This window comes from Lithobates pipiens, unplaced genomic scaffold (assembly GCF_037356315.1).
Source record: "Lithobates pipiens isolate NorthernLeopardFrog02 unplaced genomic scaffold, aLitPip1_a1.2 Scaffold_16, whole genome shotgun sequence".
Classification (NCBI taxonomy): Eukaryota; Metazoa; Chordata; class Amphibia; order Anura; family Ranidae; genus Lithobates; species Lithobates pipiens.
In genome coordinates, this window is record NW_027507748.1 from 376,870,988 (window position 1) to 376,894,393 (window position 23,406).

Consider the following 23,406-nt stretch of genomic DNA (forward strand, 5'->3'; position numbering starts at 1 on the left):
ACATCTAACATGTCACTCTTCAAAATTGCACAGGCTCGTGGAATGGCGCCAAACGTCGCTACTTAAAAAACCCCATAGGCGACACTTTAAATTGTTTTACTGGTTACACGTTTTGAGTTACAAAGGAGGTCTAGGGCCAAAATTATTGCTCCCGCTCTAACGTTCGCAGCGATACCTCACATGTGTGGTTTGAACACCGTTTTCATATGTGGGCGGGACTTACATATGCGTTCACTTCTGCATGCGAGCACATGGGGACAGGGGCGCTTTAAAAATGTTTTTCTTTTTTATTGTTCATTTTACTTTATTTATTTTAGTTTGACATTTTTTCCCCAAAAATTATTTTTTTGATCACTTTTATTCCTATTACAAGGAATGTAAACATCCCTTGTAATAGGAATAGGCATGACGGGTCCTCTTTACAGTGAGATATGGGGTCAATAAGACCCCACATCTCACCTCTAGGCTGGGAAGCCTGAAATAAAGAAATAAATAAAATAAAAAAATGGCAGGGTATTGCAGAGTATTGGCAGGGTATTGCAGAATATTGGCAGGATATTGGGTATTGCAGAGTATTGGCAGGGTATTGCAGAGTATTGGCATGGTATTGGGTATTGCAGAGTATTGGCAGGGTATGGCAGAGTATTGGCAGGGTATTGCAGAGTATTGGCAGGGTATGGCAGAGTATTGCAGAGTATTGGCAGGGTATGGCAGAGTATTGGCAGGGTATTGGGTATTGCAGAGTATTGGCAGGGTATTGCAGAGTATTGGCAGGGTATCGCAGAGTATTGGTGGGTATTGCAGAGTATTGGCAGGGTATGGCAGAGTATTGGCAGGGTATTGGGTATTGCAGAGTATTGGCAGGGTATTGCAGAGTATTGGCAGGGTATTGCAGGGTATTGGGTATTGCAGAGTATTGGCAGGGTATTGCAGAGTATTGGCAGGGTATGGCAGAGTGTTGGCAGGGTATGGCAGAGTATTGCAGGGTATTGCAGAGTATTGGCAGGGTATTGCAGAGTATTGGCAGGGTATTGGGTATTGCAGAGTATTGGCAGGGTATTGCAGAGTATTGGCAGGGTATAGCAGAGTATTGGCAGGGTATGGCAGAGTATTGCAGGGTATTGGCAGGGTATTGGCAGGGTATTGCAGAGTATTGGCAGGGTATTGCAGAGTATTGGCAGGGTATCGGGTATTGCAGGGGGCGCGCGAGAGCGGAATTCTGGGAGGCCGTTAATTAACGGCCTCTCAGAGTTAGACAACCGCCCTGTAGCCGTTAATTGGCTATGGGCCGGTTGTTAAGTGGTTAAATATGCATGGTGCTTTCTATGATTATTATTAATATCCGGCACCTAATGTTTTCTTATGTGAACATTGTTTTGGCTTGTTATATGGCTATATATCTGCAGGTATTATACTTATTAAATATATTTGTTCTCTTTTAGGTCTTCGCTCTCCCCTAGGGGTACTGGTTGATACCATCATTACACAGCAGCACTGTTTGGGTCCCCATTGGGATGCAATAGAGTTTTTTTCCACCTATTATTTCTTTATATGCTTCCCCCTTTTCCTTTGGATTACTAACATATATTTTTTAGGCCTTGTACCCACCCTGACCTTCTTGCGGCAGCTGTGCTTGTTTCTACCTTTGGCCACGCCATATGTGGAAGTTCTTGTTGCATCTTCTCTACTTGACTGGTATGTTTGTTTTTACTTGGCTTCAACGATGCTCATTCCTTTAACCATGAATATGAATCTGATGTGTGACTTTATCTCATTATAGAATATCAATATAGCAGCACTACCTCGTATGAAATGCCCCTGATGAAAGTACTCTACACAGGTCCAGAAATGTGTTGGGCTTAATATTTGAAGGATATGTCACTCTTCAAAATTGCACACGCACGTGGATTGGCGCCAAACGTTGCTACTTAAAAATCCCCATAGGCGACGCTTTAAATTTTTTTACTGGTTACACGTTTTGAGTTACAGAGGAGGTCTTGGACCAAAATTATTGCTCCCGCTCTAACGTTCGCAGCGATACCTCACATGTGTGGTTTGAACACCGTTTTCATATGTGAGCGGGACTTACGTATGCGTTCGCTTCTGCATGTGAGCACATGGGGACCGGGGCGCTTTAAATATTTTTTTCTTTTTTATTGTTCATTTTACTGTATTTATTTTAGTTTGAAATTTTTTCCCCAAAAATACATTTTTTGATCACTTTTATTCCTATTACAAGGAATGTAAACATCCCTTGTAATAGGAATAGGCATGACGGGTCCTCTTTACAGTGAGATATGGGGTCAATAAGACCCCACATCTCACCTCTAGGCTGGGAAGCCTGAAATAAAGAAATAAATAAAATAAAAAAATGGCAGGGTATTGCAGAGTATTGGCAGGGTATTGCAGAATATTGGCAGGATATTGGGTATTGCAGAGTATTGGCAGGGTATTGCAGAGTATTGGCATGGTATTGGGTATTGCAGAGTATTGGCAGGGTATGGCAGAGTATTGGCAGGGTATTGCAGAGTGTTGCAGAATATTGGCAGGGTATTGGGTATTGCAGAGTATTGGAAGGGTATTACAGAGTATTGGCAGGGTATTGCAGAGTATTGGCAGGGTATTTGGTATTGCAGAGTATTGGCAGGGTATGGCAGAGTATTGGCAGGGTATGGCAGAGTATTGCAGAGTATTGGCAGGGTATGGCAGAGTATTGGCAGGGTATTTGGTATTGCAGAGTATTGGCAGGGTATTGCAGAGTATTGGCGGGTATTGCAGAGTATTGGCAGGGTATTGCAGAGTATTGGTGGGTATTGCAGAGTATTGGCAGGGTATTGCAGAGTATTGGCAGGGTATTGGGTATTGCAGAGTATTGGCAGGGCATTGCAGGGTATGGCAGAGTATTGGCAGGGTATGGCAGAGTATTGCAGGGTATTTCAGAGTATTGGCAGGGTATTGAGTATTGCTGTCACGGTACTACTTACAGCGAACCCACAGGCAAGCAGGTGACACGGGATCCCCCAGGGCGTGGAATCTAAGAGTCAGCCGTTGTTCCGCCAGGGACCCTCTCACGAAGGTTTGGACTTAGCTGCGTGCTGACTCCAGGTCACGACCCCCCGGTTCACCCTGCTCGCTAGGGAAGTGCCAGAAGACACTGTAGAGAAGGATGAATGGATGAAGCAAGGAAAGCCAGGTAGTGAGCCAAGGTCAGGGCGGGCTGCAGACAACGTAATCAGAACAAGCCGGGTTGGTACACAGAAGATCAGTTCACGAGAAGTCAGGTAAAACAGGTTACACAGGGGAGCTTCAGAAACAAACGTTGTTCAAGCAATGGTAGCAAGTTAGGAAGGGATTTAAATAGAGAAGCACATGAGGGGCTGGACAGGAAGTAGCAGGAAGGAAACATATATCAGGCAACAGGTGAAGGGCGTCGACGCCCATAGCTGCAGAGTGCACAGAGCTGAACACCTGACAGTGGACAACAGATGCCAGCCGACCCACTGCAGTAAAGGTGAGACACAGATCAGCTCCGCAGCTGATCTGTGACAGTACCCCCCCTCTTACGAGGCCTCCCTACACGTCTGGGGGCTGGCTTGGAGGGAAATTTCTGATGGAATCTTATCACCAGATATGGGGCAGAGACATCAGTGGCAGGGACCCTAGACCTCTCCTCCGGACCATAGCCCTTCCAATCAATGAGATAGAATAACTTCCCCCGGGAGTACTAGGAGTCCAATATTACTTTAATCTCATACTGATCCGTGGTATCAGCCACAGGAGCAGGGTGAGAAGAAGGGCAAGAAAAGTGATTGAGGACCAGTGGCCTGAGCAGGGAGACATGGAAGGTGTTGGGTATCCTGAGATGAGAGGGTAGACGGAGCTTGAAGGCCACTGGATTGATCTGGCGGAAAATAGGAAATGGACCAATGAAGCGAGGGGCAAATTTCATCGAGGGTACCTGGAATCGGATGTGCTTGGTGGAGAGCCAAATTCTATCGCCAGGCAGGAACTTAGGAGCCGGACGGCGATGATGATCTGCCGCCGTTTTATGCCTGGAAGCAGCTAGATGAAGATTCCCAGAGACTTCTTTCCAGATTGAGTTGAAGGACCTTTGGGTCTTGGCTGCTGCTGGTACCACAGGAGAAATGGGAACAGGAAAGAGGACAGATGGATGCTGCCCATAAACTGTGAAGAAAGGAGATTCCCAGAACTGGCATTGGCGTGATGGTTTAAGGCAAACTCTGCCCAGGGCAAAAGGTCCACCCAGTCATCTTGGTGAGCAGAAATGAAGGCACGGAGAAAACGTTCTACATTTTGATTGACACGTTCTGTTTGCCCATTGGACTGGGGATGAAAGGCAGATGAAAAATCCAATTTAATCCCAAAGGAGCTGGCCAAGGCTCTCCAAAACCGGCAGTAAATTGAACTCCTCTGTCAGAGACGATATGGGAAGGCATCCCATGAAGATGAAAGATCTCCTTAATGAAAGTTGTGGCAAGACTGAGAGCAGAAGGTAGACCTGGGAGAGGAATCAAGTGACACATTTTGGAGAACCGATCCACCACTACCCAGATGACTGTAGAACCTGTTGAGGGAGGCAGATCTGAGATAAAGTCCATGGCAATACAACGCCAAGGTACATCGGGCACTGGTAAGGGCAAAAGCAACCCCGCAGGGGCGGACGTGGAAGATTTGGAAAGTACACAAACCGAACAAGCTTGAATGTATTTCTTGACATCCTTACGAAGAGAGGGCCACCAATAATGATGCTGAAGAAGGTCGCAAGTACGAGGTATGCCAGGATGTCCAGAGAACTTGGAGTCATGTGCCCAAGCAAGGAGTTTGGAACGAAGTGCAGGGGCTACAAAAGTTTTACCAGGAGGAGGCTGCATAGACTGGAGCTGAGTGGTGGCTAGAATACGATGCAGTGGAATGATGGGACCAGGATCTAGGTGATTCTCAGAATCATTGACATCAAACGACCTGGACAATGCATCAGCTCGAAGGTTCTTAGCACCTGGACGGAAAGTAATGTTAAAATTGAAGCGCACGAAAAAGAGGGCCCAGCGAGCTTGACGTGGGTTCAAGCATTTCCCGGATTGTAAATACTGCAGATTTTTATGATCAGTATAGATGGTAATACAATGGGGAGAACCGTCTAGAAGATGTCGCCATTCTTGAAGAGCTAGTTTAATGGCGAGTAGCTCACGGTCCCCAATGGTATAGTTTTTCTCAGCATCAGAAAACTTCTTGGAAAAGAATCTGCAAGGTTGAGACTTGCCCTGCTGAGCTTGGAGTAGGACAGCCCCAACTCCTACAGAAGAGGCATCTACCTTCAAAGAAAAGGGTTTAGTAATGTCCGGACGTAGAAGAATAGGGGCGGAGAGGAAGGCTGCCTTGAGTTTGCGGAAAGCTTCAATGGCTTCAGGGGACCAGAGCCGAGCATTTACACCTTTGAGGGTGAGCGATGTAATAGGAGCCACCAAGGTGGAGTAGTTACGAATGAATTGGCAGTAGTAATTGGTGAAGCCCAAAAAGCGTTGGGTGGCTTTAAGACCAGAGGGCTGAGGCCACTCGGAGATGGCCCGAAGTTTGGCTGGGTCCATGAGGAGACCTTGTGACGAGATTATATAGCCCAGGAATGGAACTTGTGTTTGTTCAAATAGACACTTCTCCAATTTTGCATATAGACAATTGTCCCATAGACGTTGTAGCACAGTTTTTACATGAAGACGATGGGTAGGTAAGTCTGGCGAGAAAATTAGAATATCATCCAGATATACAATAACACAGACATACAGAAGGTCGCGAAAGATCTCGTTAACAAAATTTTGGAAGACCGCTGGAGCATTGCATAAGCCGAAGGGCATCACAAGATACTCATAATGCCCATCCCTGGTGTTAAAGGCGGTCATCCATTCGTCTCCTTCCTGGATTCTTATTAAATTGTAGGCCCCTCTAAGATCCAATTTAGTAAAGATATGAGAACCTCGCAGTCTGTCAAAGAGTTTGGAAATTAAAGGAAGAGGGTATCGGTTCTTCACGGTGATGGCGTTAAGACCCCTGTAGTCGATGCATGGATGGAGGGAACCACCTTTTTTCGCTACAAAGAAGAACCTGGCTCCAGCAGGTGAGTTAGATTTCCTGATGAAACCCTTTTGCAGGTTTTCCTGAATGTATTCAGACATGGCTTGTGTCTCGGGGATAGAGGGTAGACTCGGCCACGGGGAGGAGAGGTCCCAGGTAAAAGCTCAATGGAGCAGTCAAAGTCTCTATCAGGAGGAAGGCGATCGGCGGCCTTTTTGCAGAAAACATCTTGGAAGGATTGATATTGGGTAGGCAACATGGGAGTTGTGGAGGTCTCAGCAAGAGGAATGGAAGAAGGAGGTAGCACCCTGGAAATACACTGTTGTTGGCATGGAGGGCTCCAAGCCAATACTTGTCCAGAATTCCAGTCAAGATGTGGAGAGTGTTTCTGCAACCATGGAAGGTCCAGGATGATGGGACTGGAGGATTTAGGCAATATTAGGAAAGAGATCTCCTCACTATGCAAAGCCCCAATGCGTAACTCTATAGGGGAGGTTTTAAACCGGATTGGACTCATAGGCAAGAAGGAGCCGTCTACTGCGGTCACGGAGAGAGGCATAGCCAAGGCAACAAAGGCAATGCCTAACTCGGAAGCTACAGACTGTTCAATGAAATTGCCGGCAGCACCAGAATCCACGTATGCAGAGAGTTGATAGGCATTCTGAGCCCAGCGGATAGCTACGGGAAGGGTGAAACGAGGGAAACAATGAAAATTAACGGATCGGTCTAGATCACCTCCCTCTGAGTGAGCTAGACCCTGGAGTTTCCTGGACGGAGTGGACAGGAGTTTAGAAGATGTCCTTTATCGCCACAGTAAAGGCACAAACCCAGTCCCATGCGTCGGCCACGCTCCCCGGGAGTGAGGCGGGTTCGCCCAAGCTGCATAGGTTCTTCCAACACGTGAGAGGTCGAAGACGGAGAGGATTGCACCGATCTTTGGATTACCTGTGCTGGACGGCCAGCAGGGAGATGACTGGATCTGGATTTCTCCAGAGCCCGCTCCTGGAAGCGAATGTCAATTTGAATGCTCAATGCGATTAAGTCATCCAATGTGGTGGGAATGGCGCGTCCAGCGAGTTCATCCTTGACACGGTCAGATAGGCCTTGCCAAAAGGTAGCAGTAAGGGCCTCATTATTCCATTTGAGTTCAGCGGCCAGCGTACGGAATCGAACTGCGCATTGGCCGACTGTCATTTCTTGCTGACGAAGATGAAGGAGGGCCCCAGCAGACGAAGACACTCTGCCGGGCTCATCAAAAGTTTTCTGAAATGCAGCCAAAAAGAGCTGGAGGTCAGAGGTGATAGGAGCGTGTTATTCCCAGAGTGGAGAGGCCCAAGCTAAACCATCATCGGAGAGGAGAGAGATGATATATGCGACTTTGGTGCGATCAGTTGGAAAATGGTGGCTGGAAAGTTCAAAGTGGATGGAACACTGATTCATGAAGCCCCGACAAGCCTTAGGATCACCGGAGAACAAAGGAGGTGACGGCAGATGCAGGCAGGGATTGCCAGGTGCCAGGTAAGACCGGAGCAACTGAAGCAGGAGCAGGAACGGGAGGAACTGAAGTTGCAGCGAGTTGCAGATGATCCAGACGAGAGGCCAGATCCTAGAGAACCAGCATTATTTGCTCTTGATTAGCTTGCTGGGAGTTAAGTCTCGAACTAGATGTTGCATAGGATCCTCGTTCAATGGGCGATTCTCAGAGACGCTCATGGCTTGAGCAAACTGTCACGGTACTACTTACAGCGAACCCACAGGCGAGCAGGTGACACGGGATCCCCCAGGGCATGGAATCTAAGAGTCAGCCGGTGTTCCGCCAGGGACCCTCTCACGAAGGTTTGGACTTAGCTGTGTGCTGACCCCAGGTCACGTCCCCTGGGTTCACCCTGCTCGCTAGGGAAGTACCAGAAGACACTGTAGAGAAGGATGAATGGATGAAGCAAGGAAAGCCAGGTAGTGAGCCATGGTCAGGGCGGGCTGCAGACAACGTAATCAGAACAAGCCGGGTCGGTACACAGAAGATCAGTTCACGAGAAGTCAGGTAAAACAGGTTACGCAGGGGAGCTTCAGAAACAAACACTGCTCAAGCAATGGTAGCAAGTTAGGAAGGGATTTAAATAGATAAGCACATGAGGGGCTGGACAGGAAGCAGGAAGTAGCAGGAAGGAAACATATATCAGGAAACAGGTGAAGGGCGTCGACGCCCATAGCTGCAGAGTGCACAGAGCTGAACACCTGACAGTGGACAACAGATGCCAGCCGACCCACTGCAGTAAAGGTGAGACACAGATCAGCTCCGCAGCTGATCTGTGACAATTGCAGAGTATTGGCAGGGTATTGCAGAGTATTGGCTGGGTATTGCAGGGTATTGGGTATTGCAGAGTATTGGCAGGATATTGCAGAGTATTGGCGGGGTATGGCAGAGTATTGGCGGGGTATGGCAGAGTATTGCAGGGTATTGGCAGAGTATTGGCAGGGTATTGCAGAGTATTAGCAGGGTATTGCAGAGTATTGGCAGGGTATTGCAGAGTATTAGCAGGGTATTGCAGAGTATTGGCAGGGTATTGGGTATTGCAGGGGGTGCGCGAGAGCGGAATTCTGGAAGGCCGTTAATTAACGGCCTCTCAGAGTTAAACAACCGCCCTGTAGCCGTTAAATGGCTATGGGCCGGTTGTTAAGTGCTTAAATATGCATGGTGCTTTCTATGATTATTATTAATATCCAGCACCTAATGTTTTCTTATGTGAACATTGTTTTGGCTTGTTATATGGCTATATATCTGCAGGTATTATACTTATGAAATATATTTGTTCTCTTTTATGTCTTCGCTCTCTCCTAGGAGTACTGGTTGATACCATCATTACACAGCAGCATTGTTTGGGTCCCCATTGGGATGCAATAGAGTTTTTTTCCACCTATTATTTCTTTATATGCTTCCCCCTTTTCCTTTGGATGACTAACATATATTTTTTAGGCCTTGTACCCACCCTGACCTTCTTGCGGCAGCTGTGCTTGTTTCTACCTTTGGCCACACCATATGTGGCAGTTCTTGTTGCATCTTCTCTACTTGACTGGTATGTTTGTTTTTACTTGGCTTCAACGATGCTCATTCCTTTAACCTTGAATATGAATCTGATATGTGACTTTATCTCATTATAGAATATCAATATAGCAGCATTACCTCGTATGAAATGCCCCTGATGAAAGTACTCTACACAGGTCCAGAAATGTGTTGGGCTTAATATTTGAAGGATCTGCATTTTTATATTTGTTATATATTCTGTCTATGTTGTATATGCAATTCTCTGTTGGTGTTGTATGCACCACAAATTTTATATTTCATAGTAATACATTTCTATATCTGTTTTCATCAATTGTTGATTAGTTGCCTCAAAAGTCCCTAGCATTTCGTCAGGGGTTGTCTCTTAACAATCCACAAGTCACCTGGCTTTAGTTTTAAATACTTCCAAACTTTTAGGATCTGGAATTGGGGAGAGAACACATAAATGATTTTGTCAAAAACATTAAAAGATCAGCAATATTCTCTCTGTGAGATCCAAATGGAGGACTTCAGCTGCTGAGACAAAAGATAAGTATGCGAGTAACACACTCCCAAAGAAAATCCCATAGGGAAAGAGTCCCATATCCCCTTAAAGGCTTGATAAAATATAAGAAAACATTCAGGCAAAAGTTTTCTAGTTTCTTACTCTACTTTTTCTGCTACATTGTAGACAGTAGGGGGTGTAAAAATAAAACCTCAAAACTTCTAGTAAGGACTCTCCTATAAAAATTATTTTCTCTGTAGAGTCTGCACTCTGTACTTACAAACTACTTCTGATAACACTTTTTACTGTGGCCTTTGCAGTAGCATTTTCCACTGGACATCCAGAAGACATGTCCATACAGACAAAATGCATACCAGACTTGAGTATCTGGATATATCTTTTTGTATTATCTGGAAGGGATGTTCAGCTTTTGGTAACACCTTTGGTAACAGGTAAAACAAGAATTGGTATGTTATAAAAACAATTATGGTGAACCCTGGCTCTTTCCATGCTCATTTACTAAGGCAGCCATAACTGCTTGTGACTGATGACACGGTCCATGTATCAAGCTGGAGGGAAAAGAGTGGCTGGCAGACATAAAAGATCACATTTTTCCAAAGTCCTGTTTCATAAGAAGTTGCCCCCTGTGGACCACTTATTCTTCTCGTTCTGGGGTCCTTAAAGTTGAATTATTAATCCCAGCTATACTGGGCCAGGACTACCCATGTGTGAGTTTTTATGTTGGTATGACTACCTGAGCAGGAAGTTGGAAGACTGAAAACAGCCAATCAATTTAACTTGGTCTGCTTGATTGGTTTACCTGCCGAAGTAAAAACTTCTGGCCCTTCAAATGGAACCGAAAGCTCTTTATATCTCAACAATCTATATAAATATATACTCTTTTTTTATAGCTCACAGGCTTTGCTAAAACATGGATCTCTGCTTCTTAAGCTGGGCAAAAAGCATCCAATGACTCTGAAGAGAGTCCTTCTGGGTGATAAACTGCAAACTCAGTATGGGTATTGCCATCATCAGTATAAAACTGGGACCAAATCTACAGAAAAATAAATATCTGGGTCTTCAAGGAGTGTGTCCTGCACTGAGCTCACAGTAGCTAATTCCTACGTCATCAGTTTAACACATGTGGCTTCCTTGTCTCCAGCCTCCTCCAATAGAGGCAATAAGGTGGCTGGATTCAAATGTACGCATTTTCCATTGTTAGATTTGTACATAAACAAACAAAACAAATTCATATTTTGAACCTTTCATTAGATAAACATTTCATTAGCTGTATATTTGCTGCGCAGAATGTGGGGCCATTAAAAATGTAATATTTGACCAAAATAATGTCTAACTTTGTCTAATAGCACTTTTGCATAAAACTACAGCTCTGATAACTCAGGGTGAACCCTTCATTACTGAGTCCAGCTTGCATGAAATATATTAGAATGGCTTGTTTTCTATCATGCTGTTTTTGTAAGAACTCCAGTTTCATGTTTCATAAAGACAACTTTTTCCTGGCAATATTCTAAATTCTCATTGCTTGCTCTGTTGTTAGTTTTAACTAGATAACACAAGTCCTTAGTTTCCATCTGACATTATTTTCCTGATGTCATATCATAATAAATATTTTTCTGCTTATACCATGGCACTTACATGGAAAAGGGGCACATCATTTCACAATCCACACATTCTGCTTTGGATTTCAAAAATAAAAATAAATAAATAACAAAAAGACCAACAATATGTATATGACAGAACAGTAAGCTCTCAGCCAGATCTAAAACTAGAAAACAATTGGCTGCAGGTGGCATCTATAGTAACAAGGTGTGTGGACTTGATGTGATGGGTCTGTTATATTTAAATTTTATTTATTATTGCTCTCACATCATGGACCGCACATCAATTTATTATCAGCCCTTTAGATTTCATTTTTGTAGAAAAACTTCCTATGTATCCCATCCATTTTGGCTTTGTTAAATAATATGGCAGCTGTAGTCCAATTAACAACCTCATCTTAATCTTTTTTTCTTTCAATAAGAGCTTATTGTATAAATGTAAAATTAAGAAATTGTTATCTTAATCTAAACTAATCCCATTTTAAAAATTTCCCCAATAACCTGGATTTAATTTCCAACCAAAGGTTGTCTAAACCAGTTACAATATATCTATATTATTAATAAAATTGTTAAACTCATATCAGAAATGAATACTCAAGTGATCTCAATATCACATCCTAATACTAATATATATCCACATATATATTTCCTTAAATTAGGACATTTTCCACTATCAATGGATATTAAATTTGTGTAATACACGGTTAAATGTAACCTTCCTTTTACCATGTTTGGAAAACAGATTCAAAATAATTATGATGACATTGTTTATCATTAGATTAATTAACATGGCACATTTTGTTATAAATGTTTTGTCTAAAAAACAGAAATTGGCATGGTGTCCGTCCAGTTTATCACTTTATCACTGATCTCTCACCCCAGCTGCATACATGATACACACAAGAGATAGAACTAAAGGTTCCAGCATTCACACACATACACAAATATCACAAATATTTTTCCCATTTGTACACAACACATGCATATAATTCTCTCACTTTCTTTTAACTGTCTTTAATATTTTGATGCTTTAAATTCTGCTTTCCTTATTTTGTTCTGATATCTTTTGCATCCCATGTATTGTAATCCCATACTTCACATATTCTAGCTTCTTTGATCCTATGGTCAGACGGGCAGCCACAGTGCTCATCCCCTCTTCCCTCTCTGACAACATATAAAGTATGCTGTTTTGACTTTACTAGTTGTAGTGCCTGACCCCAAATTCATCCCACAACTTAACATGAAAATTTTCATTTCTGTCTAGTGTTGTCACCCTTGATCCATCCTGCTCACATAGCTGTTTCTCTAGCTGCTTACTCTGCATGATTCTAAGTCCCTGTTAACTTTGATAATCCAGTTACCCATTGTGGATCCCTGTCCACTCTAACCATTAATCTATGGGCTCAGTAAAGGTGGAACTGCACCTTCGGTTCATATATTTTATAGCGCTCCTCTTGTGCTGGGCATTTTTGAGGGTCTCTTACCCTTCATTCCCTTACTTAATTTAATGCCCATAATGACTGGCCAGTCTTTTTCTCTTCTCTACTTGTACCTATACCCTCTTGCCTCTAAACTACTTTATCTAGCGGATGTGTACTACATATACCTGTGAACAGCCCTATTCTTCCCTTTCTTATCTATAACACTCCGATAGACAGTAGCCAGTGACAACATAACAACATATAACCACAGTTTGATTAAGGAGAGTAAAATAGGTACCTTTTGTCCCAAAAATGCCTTACCAATCAAGGAAATCTGATAACTCAAATGTAAGCAACAGGGCTTACCTCAGCCGGCTGATTATCAGGCATTCCTGGATTGTCTTAAGCTCCTCATTTTGGATTCTCAGAGTCACCTGTAAATCCCCTCCTAGGCAAAGCTTGCCAACTGACATGGAAATTTATAGATAGGCAACTCCTATCCTCATATTGATTAGTGATTGCAAATTAATAATAACTACTGCAGTAGGAAACTGACACAAAAGATACACTCCGCATATTTCCAAATAACTGTTCTGCCTTATTATGATCCAATTTAAGGTTTTTATACACATGATTACGTAGGTATTACATTAATATTACAATTGTATGTTCATGGTAACAAGGGGCGTAACATAGGCAGACTAAGTCTAATCAGGACTCGAAAGAATGCAAACATGTAACGAAAACATTATTAGTGCCGTGTGAACAGTGAGGGCAGTGTGCAATACATACAAAATAGAATATAATTATATACATAACTTACAAATTTCCTTTACAGAGACAAGGGCAATAGAAGATGTCAAAATCACCAGAGTGCATCCCTCACCAGGGGTAAGGGATGGGTATTCTTGCTGGACCCACGTGCTAGTGACAGCAAAAAAAAACAAGCTGAGAGGAAGGGAACCGGAACTCCAATGCAGGTCACGGATAGTCCCAATGATACACACCAAGATCCCGTCCAATGGATATTCAAACATGGGGGTCATAGGAAGAAAAAATGCCTCCAAGTGGTGTAGATCAAAACGGTGGATTTATTTAAAAAATAGTACATAGATCACAAAGATGTGTACAAATAAAATGTGATCAAATATTCAAACACAATATGAAGAGCTAGACTAGCAAACCCGAAACGTTTTGTCCCACTGGACTTCAACTGGGGTACCCCAGTTGAAGTCCGCTTTGGGTTTTCTAGTATATTTTTTAAATAAATCCACCCGCCGCTAGCTGACATTGGGGAGCCAGATCACGTGACCAGACCAGAATGGCTTGAAAATAGGTAAGCGTACAAATCCTTCTTACATAGGTCAGCTGGTATAGGTGTTAGGAAGTGGGAAAGAGCGTTTTTAAGATTAGTTCGGTTTATCTCGGACATCTACTTTAACTGGTATTATTCAAAAGAAATATCCTGTATATAGGGAGCATAGAAAACAGAAAAGGGAGGTCATTGGAAGGAGGAGATAAGCTCAAATAAATCTTGTTAACCTAATAGAAACAGGTATGAAAAGTTTGGTATTTGTATTCTATTTTTACATTTTATTTTAAAGTATCATTAAACTGTTCATGTCCCCAATTCAGTTAGGGATTTTGCAGCTGTGGTGGCAACTCTGCACATGCTCAGTTTTCAGTGAGTTTTTATGCTGAGCAGTTCCTCCATTTCACATCTGAACCTATAGAGTCACACATGTGGGCATATACACAGTGCTCAGTCATGCCCACTAACTAGCTAAACACAATGGGGGTGGGATATTACATCTTGGTTGATGGAGGCATCATCTCCCTGTTATTCTAAAACACTGGCTGGAGGGGTGTGACACAGCCTGTGATTGGCAGAAATGCGCCCACACCATGCTATTGCCAAAAATAATGAAGATTTAATTTAAAAAATGCAGTATATTAGTCCATACTCTTACTATTGGACCTCTCTGCAGCCTTTAATACTGTTGATCACCCACTCCTTCCCAACAAACTCCATTACCTTGGCCCCCAAGATGCAGCTCTTTTCTGGTTCGCCTCCTACCTATCACATCACAGATCCAGTGTTACCTATAACTCTGTCTCCTCCTCTGTAAGGGTCCCCCAAGGCTCTTCTCTATCTACACCTCCTTCCTTGGTCACTTGATAACCTCCCATGGCTTCCAATATCAGCTCTATGCCGATGACACCCAAATCTATCTCTCTACTCCTCACCCCACTCCTTCAGCCCCCTTTTTAATTACTAACTTACTAACTGACATATCAGCATGGATGTTGCACCACTTCCTTAAATGAAATCTCTCTAAAATGGAGTTGATAATATTCCCTCTTGGCCTGTGCCCTCTTCCACGATATTTGTATCTTGGTCAATAATACAACTATCAGTCTCTCCCCTCTTGCCAGGGTACTAGGTATAATCCTTTCGGCCCCAAATCTAGTCAATGTCAAAAGCTTGTAGACTTCACCTCCATAACATTGCTAAAATTAACCTTTTTTTTAACTAACAAAACCGCCAAGCTACTTATTCACTCCCTTGTTATTTCTTGCCCTGGCTATTGCAACTCCCTTCTCATAGGCCTACCTCTCCATAGGCTATCCCCTCTTCTGTCTATCATAAATGCTGCTGCCAGACTCATCCACCTTACCAACCACTCACTGTATGCCACCCCTCTCTGCCAATCCCTCTCGGGGCTTCCCATTGCCCAGCCAGTCTGAGTAGTGATGTATAAAAAATTGCAAATTGCTAATGTAAAGATGAATTTAGGTACTTTAGGTAAACTGACTGAATGTAAAAAGACTGTACATTTAATGATTGTTTATGGAAAACATAACTGCATTACCTGGCATCTGTCTGATGTTCAGCTTTAATGTTAAAATGTCAAAATGACTTACGTGAATTTGCTCTCTTAATGACAGTAAATCTCTCTTGTTCTGCATACAGTGATGTCTCTCCCCAGCAAGCACAATCCCGGATAAATCTGGAGCTCTAGCCTCTTCATCTACCCTCAGGAAATGAAGATTCACCAACACCGCACATCGATAATAATAGCAATCACATGAGCAAACTGTATTGAAGCACCTGCTCCATTAATGATCTTTATTTGTTGGGACTAGGCTGCATTGGGTTCGGTCATCAAATACAAAATATTTGTTTAGACAGTACATATTTACAATATTTTATTGTCTACTAATGGACCTTGGGGTCCTATACATGTACACACAAGGGACAAAGTTGTTTACACATTAATCCTAAGGGTTGTTGTTACAATAAAATGTCTCTACCATAGTCACATACACTCATCATTTTTAATGCACCACAAGTGTGGTGACATCACCGCACTAGTAGTCCATTTGTACCTCCAGCCCCATAACTGAAGGCCTGTATCTTAGTACAGAGATGGGGGTGGATAATATTCTACAGGAGCCAGTGTACTACAGTGATCGCAAGCTCCAATGCAAAAAATAATAAAGATTTTTATTTATTAATCAGTATGGGTGTATTTATTTATTTCATTTTTTTGCAAAAGCTGGACTTTTAAAGTGGCAATACTAAGGTTTTACACAGTACATTATGATATAATCTTTATACAATCTTCTTTAGGTTTACCAATGCCAACAATTCCTACTTAAACAATCTATTGCTAAATCTAAAGGACATTGTACAATCAGATTTTAACATGTGTGGCCAAGTTTAGATTTACCAACAACTATGAAGTATAAGCATGCACCTGATTGGATTGTTTTGAAAGGCCCCAAATGATCACAGTTGTTTATTCAGTTGTTTATACATATAATTATAAACCTATTATAAAGATTGTACAATCAGATCGTTATATATCTTGTCATCTTTAATGTGAGCAAATGTGTGTGGGTAACGTGTGTGTGGGAAAGCACAGAACTGAGAGTGTTTGCACATCCCCAAAGAATGGATGTCTGGTACAGACACCATAGACTTTAGGGCTCAGTTCACACAGGGGCGACACGACTTCAGGACGACTTTGTGAGGCAACTTGGAGACGACTTGAACACGACTTTTAGACACGACCTGGGGCGACTTACAAGTCGCCCCAGGCCAGGCGACTTTTGCCATGGCCAATCAGAGAATGAGCTCTGAAGGGGGAACTCCACTCCAAATTTCTGAAAAAAATTTGGCGTGGGTTCCCCCTCCGAGAGCATACCAGGCCCTTAGGTCTGGTATGGATTCCAAGGGGAACCCCCTACGCCGAATAAACGGCGTGGGGTCCCCCCCAGATCCACACCAGACCCTTATCCGAGCACGCTACCCGGCCAGCCAGGAAAGGGGGTGGGGACGAGCGGGCGCCCCCCCTCCTGAGCCGTACCAGGCCGCGTGCCCACAACATGGGGGGATGCCTTGGGGGAGGGGGGCATGCGGCCTCCCCACCCCAAAGCACCTTGTCCCCATGTTGATGAGGACAAGGGCCTCTTCCCGACAACCCTGGCCGTTGGTTGTCGGGGTCTGCGGGCGGGGGGCTTATCGGAATCCGGGAGCCCCCTTTAATAAGGGGACCCCCGGATACCAGCCCCCCACCCTATGTGAATGAGTATGGGTTAAATGTACCCCTACCCATTCACCTGTAAAATAAAGTACTAAAAAAAAACACAACACACAAGATAAAATAGTTTATTGCACAGCTCCGGGGGTCTTCCGGGGTCTTCTCGCCGGACTCCTCCGCTATCTTCTTCTAGCTCTTTTGCTAGCGGAGGAGCCCGGCTTTCTTCCTCGCCGCCGCCCTCTTCTTCCGACTTCGGGGGTCTTATCCCCCTCTTCGCTTCTTCTGCCGGGCCACCGCGCCTTCTTATAGCTTTTTTTACAGGCGGTGGCCCTTCTGTCACTGTCGCCGTCACCGCCGCCGCCTTCTGTTCTTCTTCTTCTTCTTCTCCTGGAGATGTTGACTCGACGTTCTCTCCTGCCGCAATGCCATGGACGCGCTGCACGGCAACTTATATAGGGACAAGGGGCGGGGTCATCGGTTGATGTCACATGGGTTGATGTCACATGATGACCCCGCCCCCTTACGATGTCACAGTCCCGGAGGATGCTGGGACTGTCGCCATGTGACATCAACCCATGTGACACCAACCGATGACCCCGCCCCTTGTCCTTATATAAGTCGCCACGCAGCGCGTCCCTGGCATTGCGGCCGGAGAGAGCGTCGAGTCAACATCTCCAGGAGAAGAAGGAGAAGAAGAAGAAGAACGGAAGGCGGCGGCGGCGACGGCGACAGAAGACCGGGCCACCGCCTGTAAAAGAGCTATAAGAAGGCGCGGTGGCCCGGCAGAAGAACCGAAGAGGGGAACAAGACCACCGAAGTCGGAAGAAGAGGGCGGCATCGAGGAAGAAAGCCGGGCTCCTCCGCTAGCAAAAGAGCTAGAAGAAGATAGCGGAGGAGTCCGGCGAGAAGACCCCCGAAGACGGAAGACCCCCGGAGCTGTGCAATAAACTATTTTATCTTGTGTGTTGTGTTTCTTTTTGTACTTTATTTTACAGGTGAATGGGTAGGGGTACACTGTACCCCATACTCATTCACATAGGGTGGGGGGCCGGTATCCGGGGGCCCCCTTATTAAAGGGGGCTCCCGGATTCCGATAAGCCCCCCGCCCGCAGACCCCGACAACCAACGGCCAGGGTTGTCGGGAAGAGGCCCTTGTCCTCATCAACATGGGGACAAGGTGCTTTGGGGTGGGGGAGCCGTACGCCCCCCTTCCCCCAAGGAACCCCCCCATGTTGAGGGCACGCGGCCTGGTATGGCTCAGGAGGGGGGGGGCGCCCGCTCGTCCCCACCCCCTTTCCTGGCCTGCCGGGTAGCGTGCTCGGATAAGGGTCTGGTGTGGATCTGGGGGGGACCCCCACGCCGTTTTTTCGGCATAGGGGGTTCCCCTTGGAATCCATACCAGACCTAAGGGCCTGGTATGCTCTCGGAGGGGGAACCCCTGCCAAATTTTTTTCAGAAATTTGGCGTGGAGTTCCCCCTTCAGAGCTAATAATTCTGTCAAAGTCGCCTCCGTATAGACAGAGATCCGACTTGGAGGCGACCTCCATTGAAATCAACGGGTACAAGTCGCCTACAAGTCGGATTGAAGTAGTACAGGAACTTCTTTTGAAGTCGGAGCGACTTCAGTAGCGTGCATTAAGACGGCTCTCATTCACTTACATTGATTTTTAAATGTTGTCCGACCTGAGGCGACTAGGGGCGACCTGAAGTCGGATCTGAGTCGCCCCTGTGTGAACCGAGCCTAACTGATTCTCAATTGGATTTAGGTCTGGACTATGGCTCATCCTAACACATGAATATGCTTTGATCTAAACCATTCCATTGTATCTCTGGCTGTATGTTTAAGGTCATTGTCCTGCTGGAAGGTGAACCTCCACCCCAGTCTCAAGTCTTTTGCAGACTCTAACAAGTTTTCTTCTAAGATTGCCCTGTATTTGGCGCCATCCATCTTCCCATCAACTCTGACCAGCTTTCCTGTGCCTGTTGAAGAAAAGCACCCCCACAACATGATGCTGCCACCACCATGTTTCACTGTGTTCAGGGTGATATGCAGTGTTAGTTTTCTGCCACACATAGCATTTTGTTTTTAGGCCAAAAAGTTAAATTTTGGTCTCATCTGACCAGAGCATCTTCTTCCACATGTTTGCTGTGTCCCCCACATGGCTTCTCACAAACTGCAAACTGACTTCTTATGGCTTTCTTTGAACAATTGATTTCTTCTTGCTACTCTTCCAGAAAGGCAAGATTTGTGGAGTGCACGACTAATAGTTGTCCTGTGGACAGATTCTCCCACCTGAGCTGTGGATCTCTGTAGCTCCTCCAGAGTTCCCATGGGCCTCTTGGCTGCTTCTCTGATTAATGCTCTTCTTGTTTGGCCTGTCAGTTTAGGTGGATAGTCATGTCTTGGTAGGTTTACAGTTGTGCCATACTCTTTCCATTTTTGGATGATGGATTGAACAGTGCTCCATGAGATGTTCAAAGCCTGAGATATTTTTTGAAAACCCTCATTTAAACTTCTCCACAACTTTATCCCTGACCTGTCTGGTGTGCTCCCTTGCCTTCATGATGCTGTTTGTTCACTAAGGTTCTCTAACAAACCTATGAGGGCTTCAGAGAACAGCTGTAATTTATACTGAGATTAAATTACACACAGGTGGACTCTATTTACTAATTAGGTGACTTCTGAGTGCAATTGGTTCTACTTGATTTTAGTTAGAGGTATCAGAGTAAAGGGGGGTGAATACAAATGCACACCACACTTTTCACATATTTATTTATAAAAAAAATGAAAACCATTTATCATTTTCCTTCAACTTCAAATTCATGTGCCACTTTGTGTTGGTCTATCACATAAAATCTCAATAAAAAAAAAAAAAATTAAGTTTTTAATTGTAACATGACAAAATATCAAAAATTTCAAGGGGCATTTCAGAAAAAAAAGGGAAAAGGAAAAATTACCACGTTGTGAAAAAAAGGAAAGATATATCTATACAGCAAAAAGTAGAATCATGTACTAAAGTGCAGCGCTTATATATATATATATATATATATATATATAAAAAAGGACAATATATAATAACAATATATGTTGTGATCAGCTAATCATATGATGAAATATAAAAATAGTCCACCAAGTGAAAAAATGATGAATAATGAAATAAAATGTAAAAAGTCCTGGTATCAGTGAATAATATCAAAAAATTAGACATCTCAACAACATCAATATGGTAAGTGACATCAATGTGAAGAAATTCAGTGAAGAGAACCTTGTAGAGGACACCACCACCAATTGCATGAAGGCTTACCGGAGGTAATGGACTTATATGGGCTTATGGCAGTAAACACTGTATATGGAAGACCATCAGAACTCCTGAGCAGATCTTTGAATGGTGTTAATATCAAATCCAACAGCATACAGGCATATGAGGCTCAAAGATGGAAGGAAGGAAAGCCAGAGGATATTCTTTGCTCACACGTTGAAACCAAAAATCAAAGAAAGGTTCCACATAGTGTGATATTGCTTAAAAATTGCATTTATTTAAAAAAAAAAGTAACAATGGAACACTCACATTTAAAAAGTGCATATAAAGCTCATAAAAGGACATGAAGAGGCGCAGTAGTGTTGGCAGAGATCAACCCAACGTGTTTCATCTGCTTAGACATCATCAGGGGTATGACCTGCTACCAACAACCATGCATTTAAATAGGCTGTGTGGTCCCAAATTAGAATAATAGAAAAACTGGAATATGTCACTTCCGGTTTAGCCACTTCTGGTTTAATCACTTCCGGTTAATCGAAATCCAAATTGGCATAAAATAGATCTGGACGCTCTAATTAATATATATATATATATATATATATATATATATATATATATATAAATGCGCCTCCCAAAAATTAACAGGAGAAAACATAAACCATAGGGTTTTATATTGAATGAGGGAACTATGGTCCACATGACATTCAGTGCTCAGCGCCAGGTGTTAAACTCAGCTGTAAGTGAAATAACAAACCAAGCTTCAGTATGGAGTATGTCTACCAACATCCAGAGGTGTGTATTAAGCTTAACCGGAAGAGAGATGACAAACCAAACCTCGTTCTGGAGTATGGCTACCAACATCACTTCCTGTTGATTAGAACAGAGGTCATGTGTGCATCAAGCCTCAAGCCTGTTGATTGCAGAGGTCATAAGCGCATCAAGCCTCATTTTGACAGTAATAGAGTGGTAAAATTATTGCGTCACTTCGCTATGGGCAAACCAGGAAGTAAATACCAAGCCTCATTTTGAACAGAAGACATGGCTGGCTATGATATACTGGACAAGCCCCGGAAATGCATGTTGTTAATAAACAACCTTCCGGTGACAATTGGATAGCAAACAGGAAGTATATCTAGTTGGAACCACACAAGACCATTATATAGGTAGACATGATATTACCACTAAAATGTACTAACACATTTATGTGAACGTTCATCAGAAATAAAAAGAGCATATATATATATATATATATATATATATATATATATATATATATATATATATATATATATATATATATATATATATATATATATATATATAAATCATATGCTGTAAAACCATCTTAAAAAAACAAAATAGAGAATTACAATTAAAATAAAAGAACAGCCCACCACTATCACCTCCATAAATAATTGTAAATTTGGATTTTAACAATATCATGCTTTATTAATAAAGGCATTAATATCTAACTCCACATTAATCCTAAGTGGAAAATGGGATTGCAATTTATAAATCCAGTAAGATTTGAGTCTCAATACACCTCTAGTGATTGCACCCCTCCCCCTCCAGGTTGGAATGAACCTATCGATAATAAGAAATTCAGTACCCCTTGGGTGTTGATTATGAAACTGACGGTAATGCCGAGGAACCGTATGTTTGGTGTTAGCCTGTCGTATAGTATGATCAGCATATTGTTTGCCACACGGACAGGTCAAGAGATAGACAATGTTGGTAGCAGGACATGTGCAGAAATGTTTAATGGGATATGTACGTTTTGTAACTGTAGATGTAAATTGTTACACAGCTTGCACTAACATTAAATGTACATACTGTGCATTTTTTGCATGGATAATAGCCAACTAGGTTGTGGAAGAAAGAAGCTTGAATAGGCGGATTAATAACATTTGGAGCTATCTTGCTCCTCACGGAGCGAGCTCCTTTATAAATAACTTTGGGTTTTTCCAGCAACAGAGTACCCAGTATGCAATCATTTTGCAACACACACCAGTGGCAATCAATGATGGCTTTTATCTGTTTGTGCTGCACTGAGAATGATGTCAGCAGTGATCACTTAAAAGATTCATCAGGTTCTCGTGGAGGTTTTTCAACTAGCAAAGATGCTCGTTCCACTTGTAAAACCTTGATGAAAATCCCAGTCTATTTCTTACCGGTTGTATCCTTCATCTAAAAACCTTTGTTTTAAAACAGTGGCTTGATTTTTAAATGTATCTGTATCTGTACAGTTCCTACTTAATTGTAGGAACTGGCTTTTCAGAACTGAGCGTAACCAGGATTTATGGTGGCCACTGTCTGATGGAATAAAGCCATTACGGTCCGTTGGTTTAAAATAAGTACTGAATCGAAATTGGCGTTCGCGTAGTTCAATTTCCAAATGTAAAAAAATTATTTTAGTGTAACTCAATTCATAAGTCAAAACAATACCTCTATCATTCATATTGAGAAAAGATAAAAATGGGTCTAACGATTCAGGGGTGCCATCCCATAGGAGGAGGATGTCATCAATGCATCTAGCCCACAGGACTAACTGTGGTCTGTCCTCGGCATAGACAACATCCTCCTCCCACTTGGCCATAAACAAGTTGGCAAGGCTGGGGTCAAATTTCACCACCATAGCCACACCCTTCTGCTGTAAATAAAAACATTTGTTAAACAAAAAATAATTATGTTGGGTAGCGAAATCGAGAAGTTCTATAACATAATCACCCTGGACAGCAGTGAGGGTACAATCTCTCCTTAAGAAACTCTTTACTGCATCTACTCGTCTATGGTGGGGGATACATGTATATAACGAGGCCACATCTGCTGTGGCCATAGTATAATTGGCACCTACATTAATAGATTCTAATAGTTTAATGGTCTCTCTCGTATCCTTAAGATATGAGGAGGTGTTACGAACAAGGGGC

General features: G+C 43.2%; 1 protein-coding gene across 1 annotated transcript in view; it reads right to left on the reverse strand.

Moving 5' to 3' along the window:
- LOC143982987 (transmembrane protease serine 11D-like) overlaps positions 1-15,811 on the reverse strand; it is a 191,177-nt gene extending 175,366 nt beyond the window's left edge. The window contains exon 1 of the mRNA XM_077482179.1: positions 15,598-15,811. The gene's annotated coding sequence lies outside the window, so the exon portion shown is untranslated. The remainder of the gene's footprint in view (positions 1-15,597) is intronic.
- Between the last annotated feature and the right edge of the window lie 7,595 nt (positions 15,812-23,406).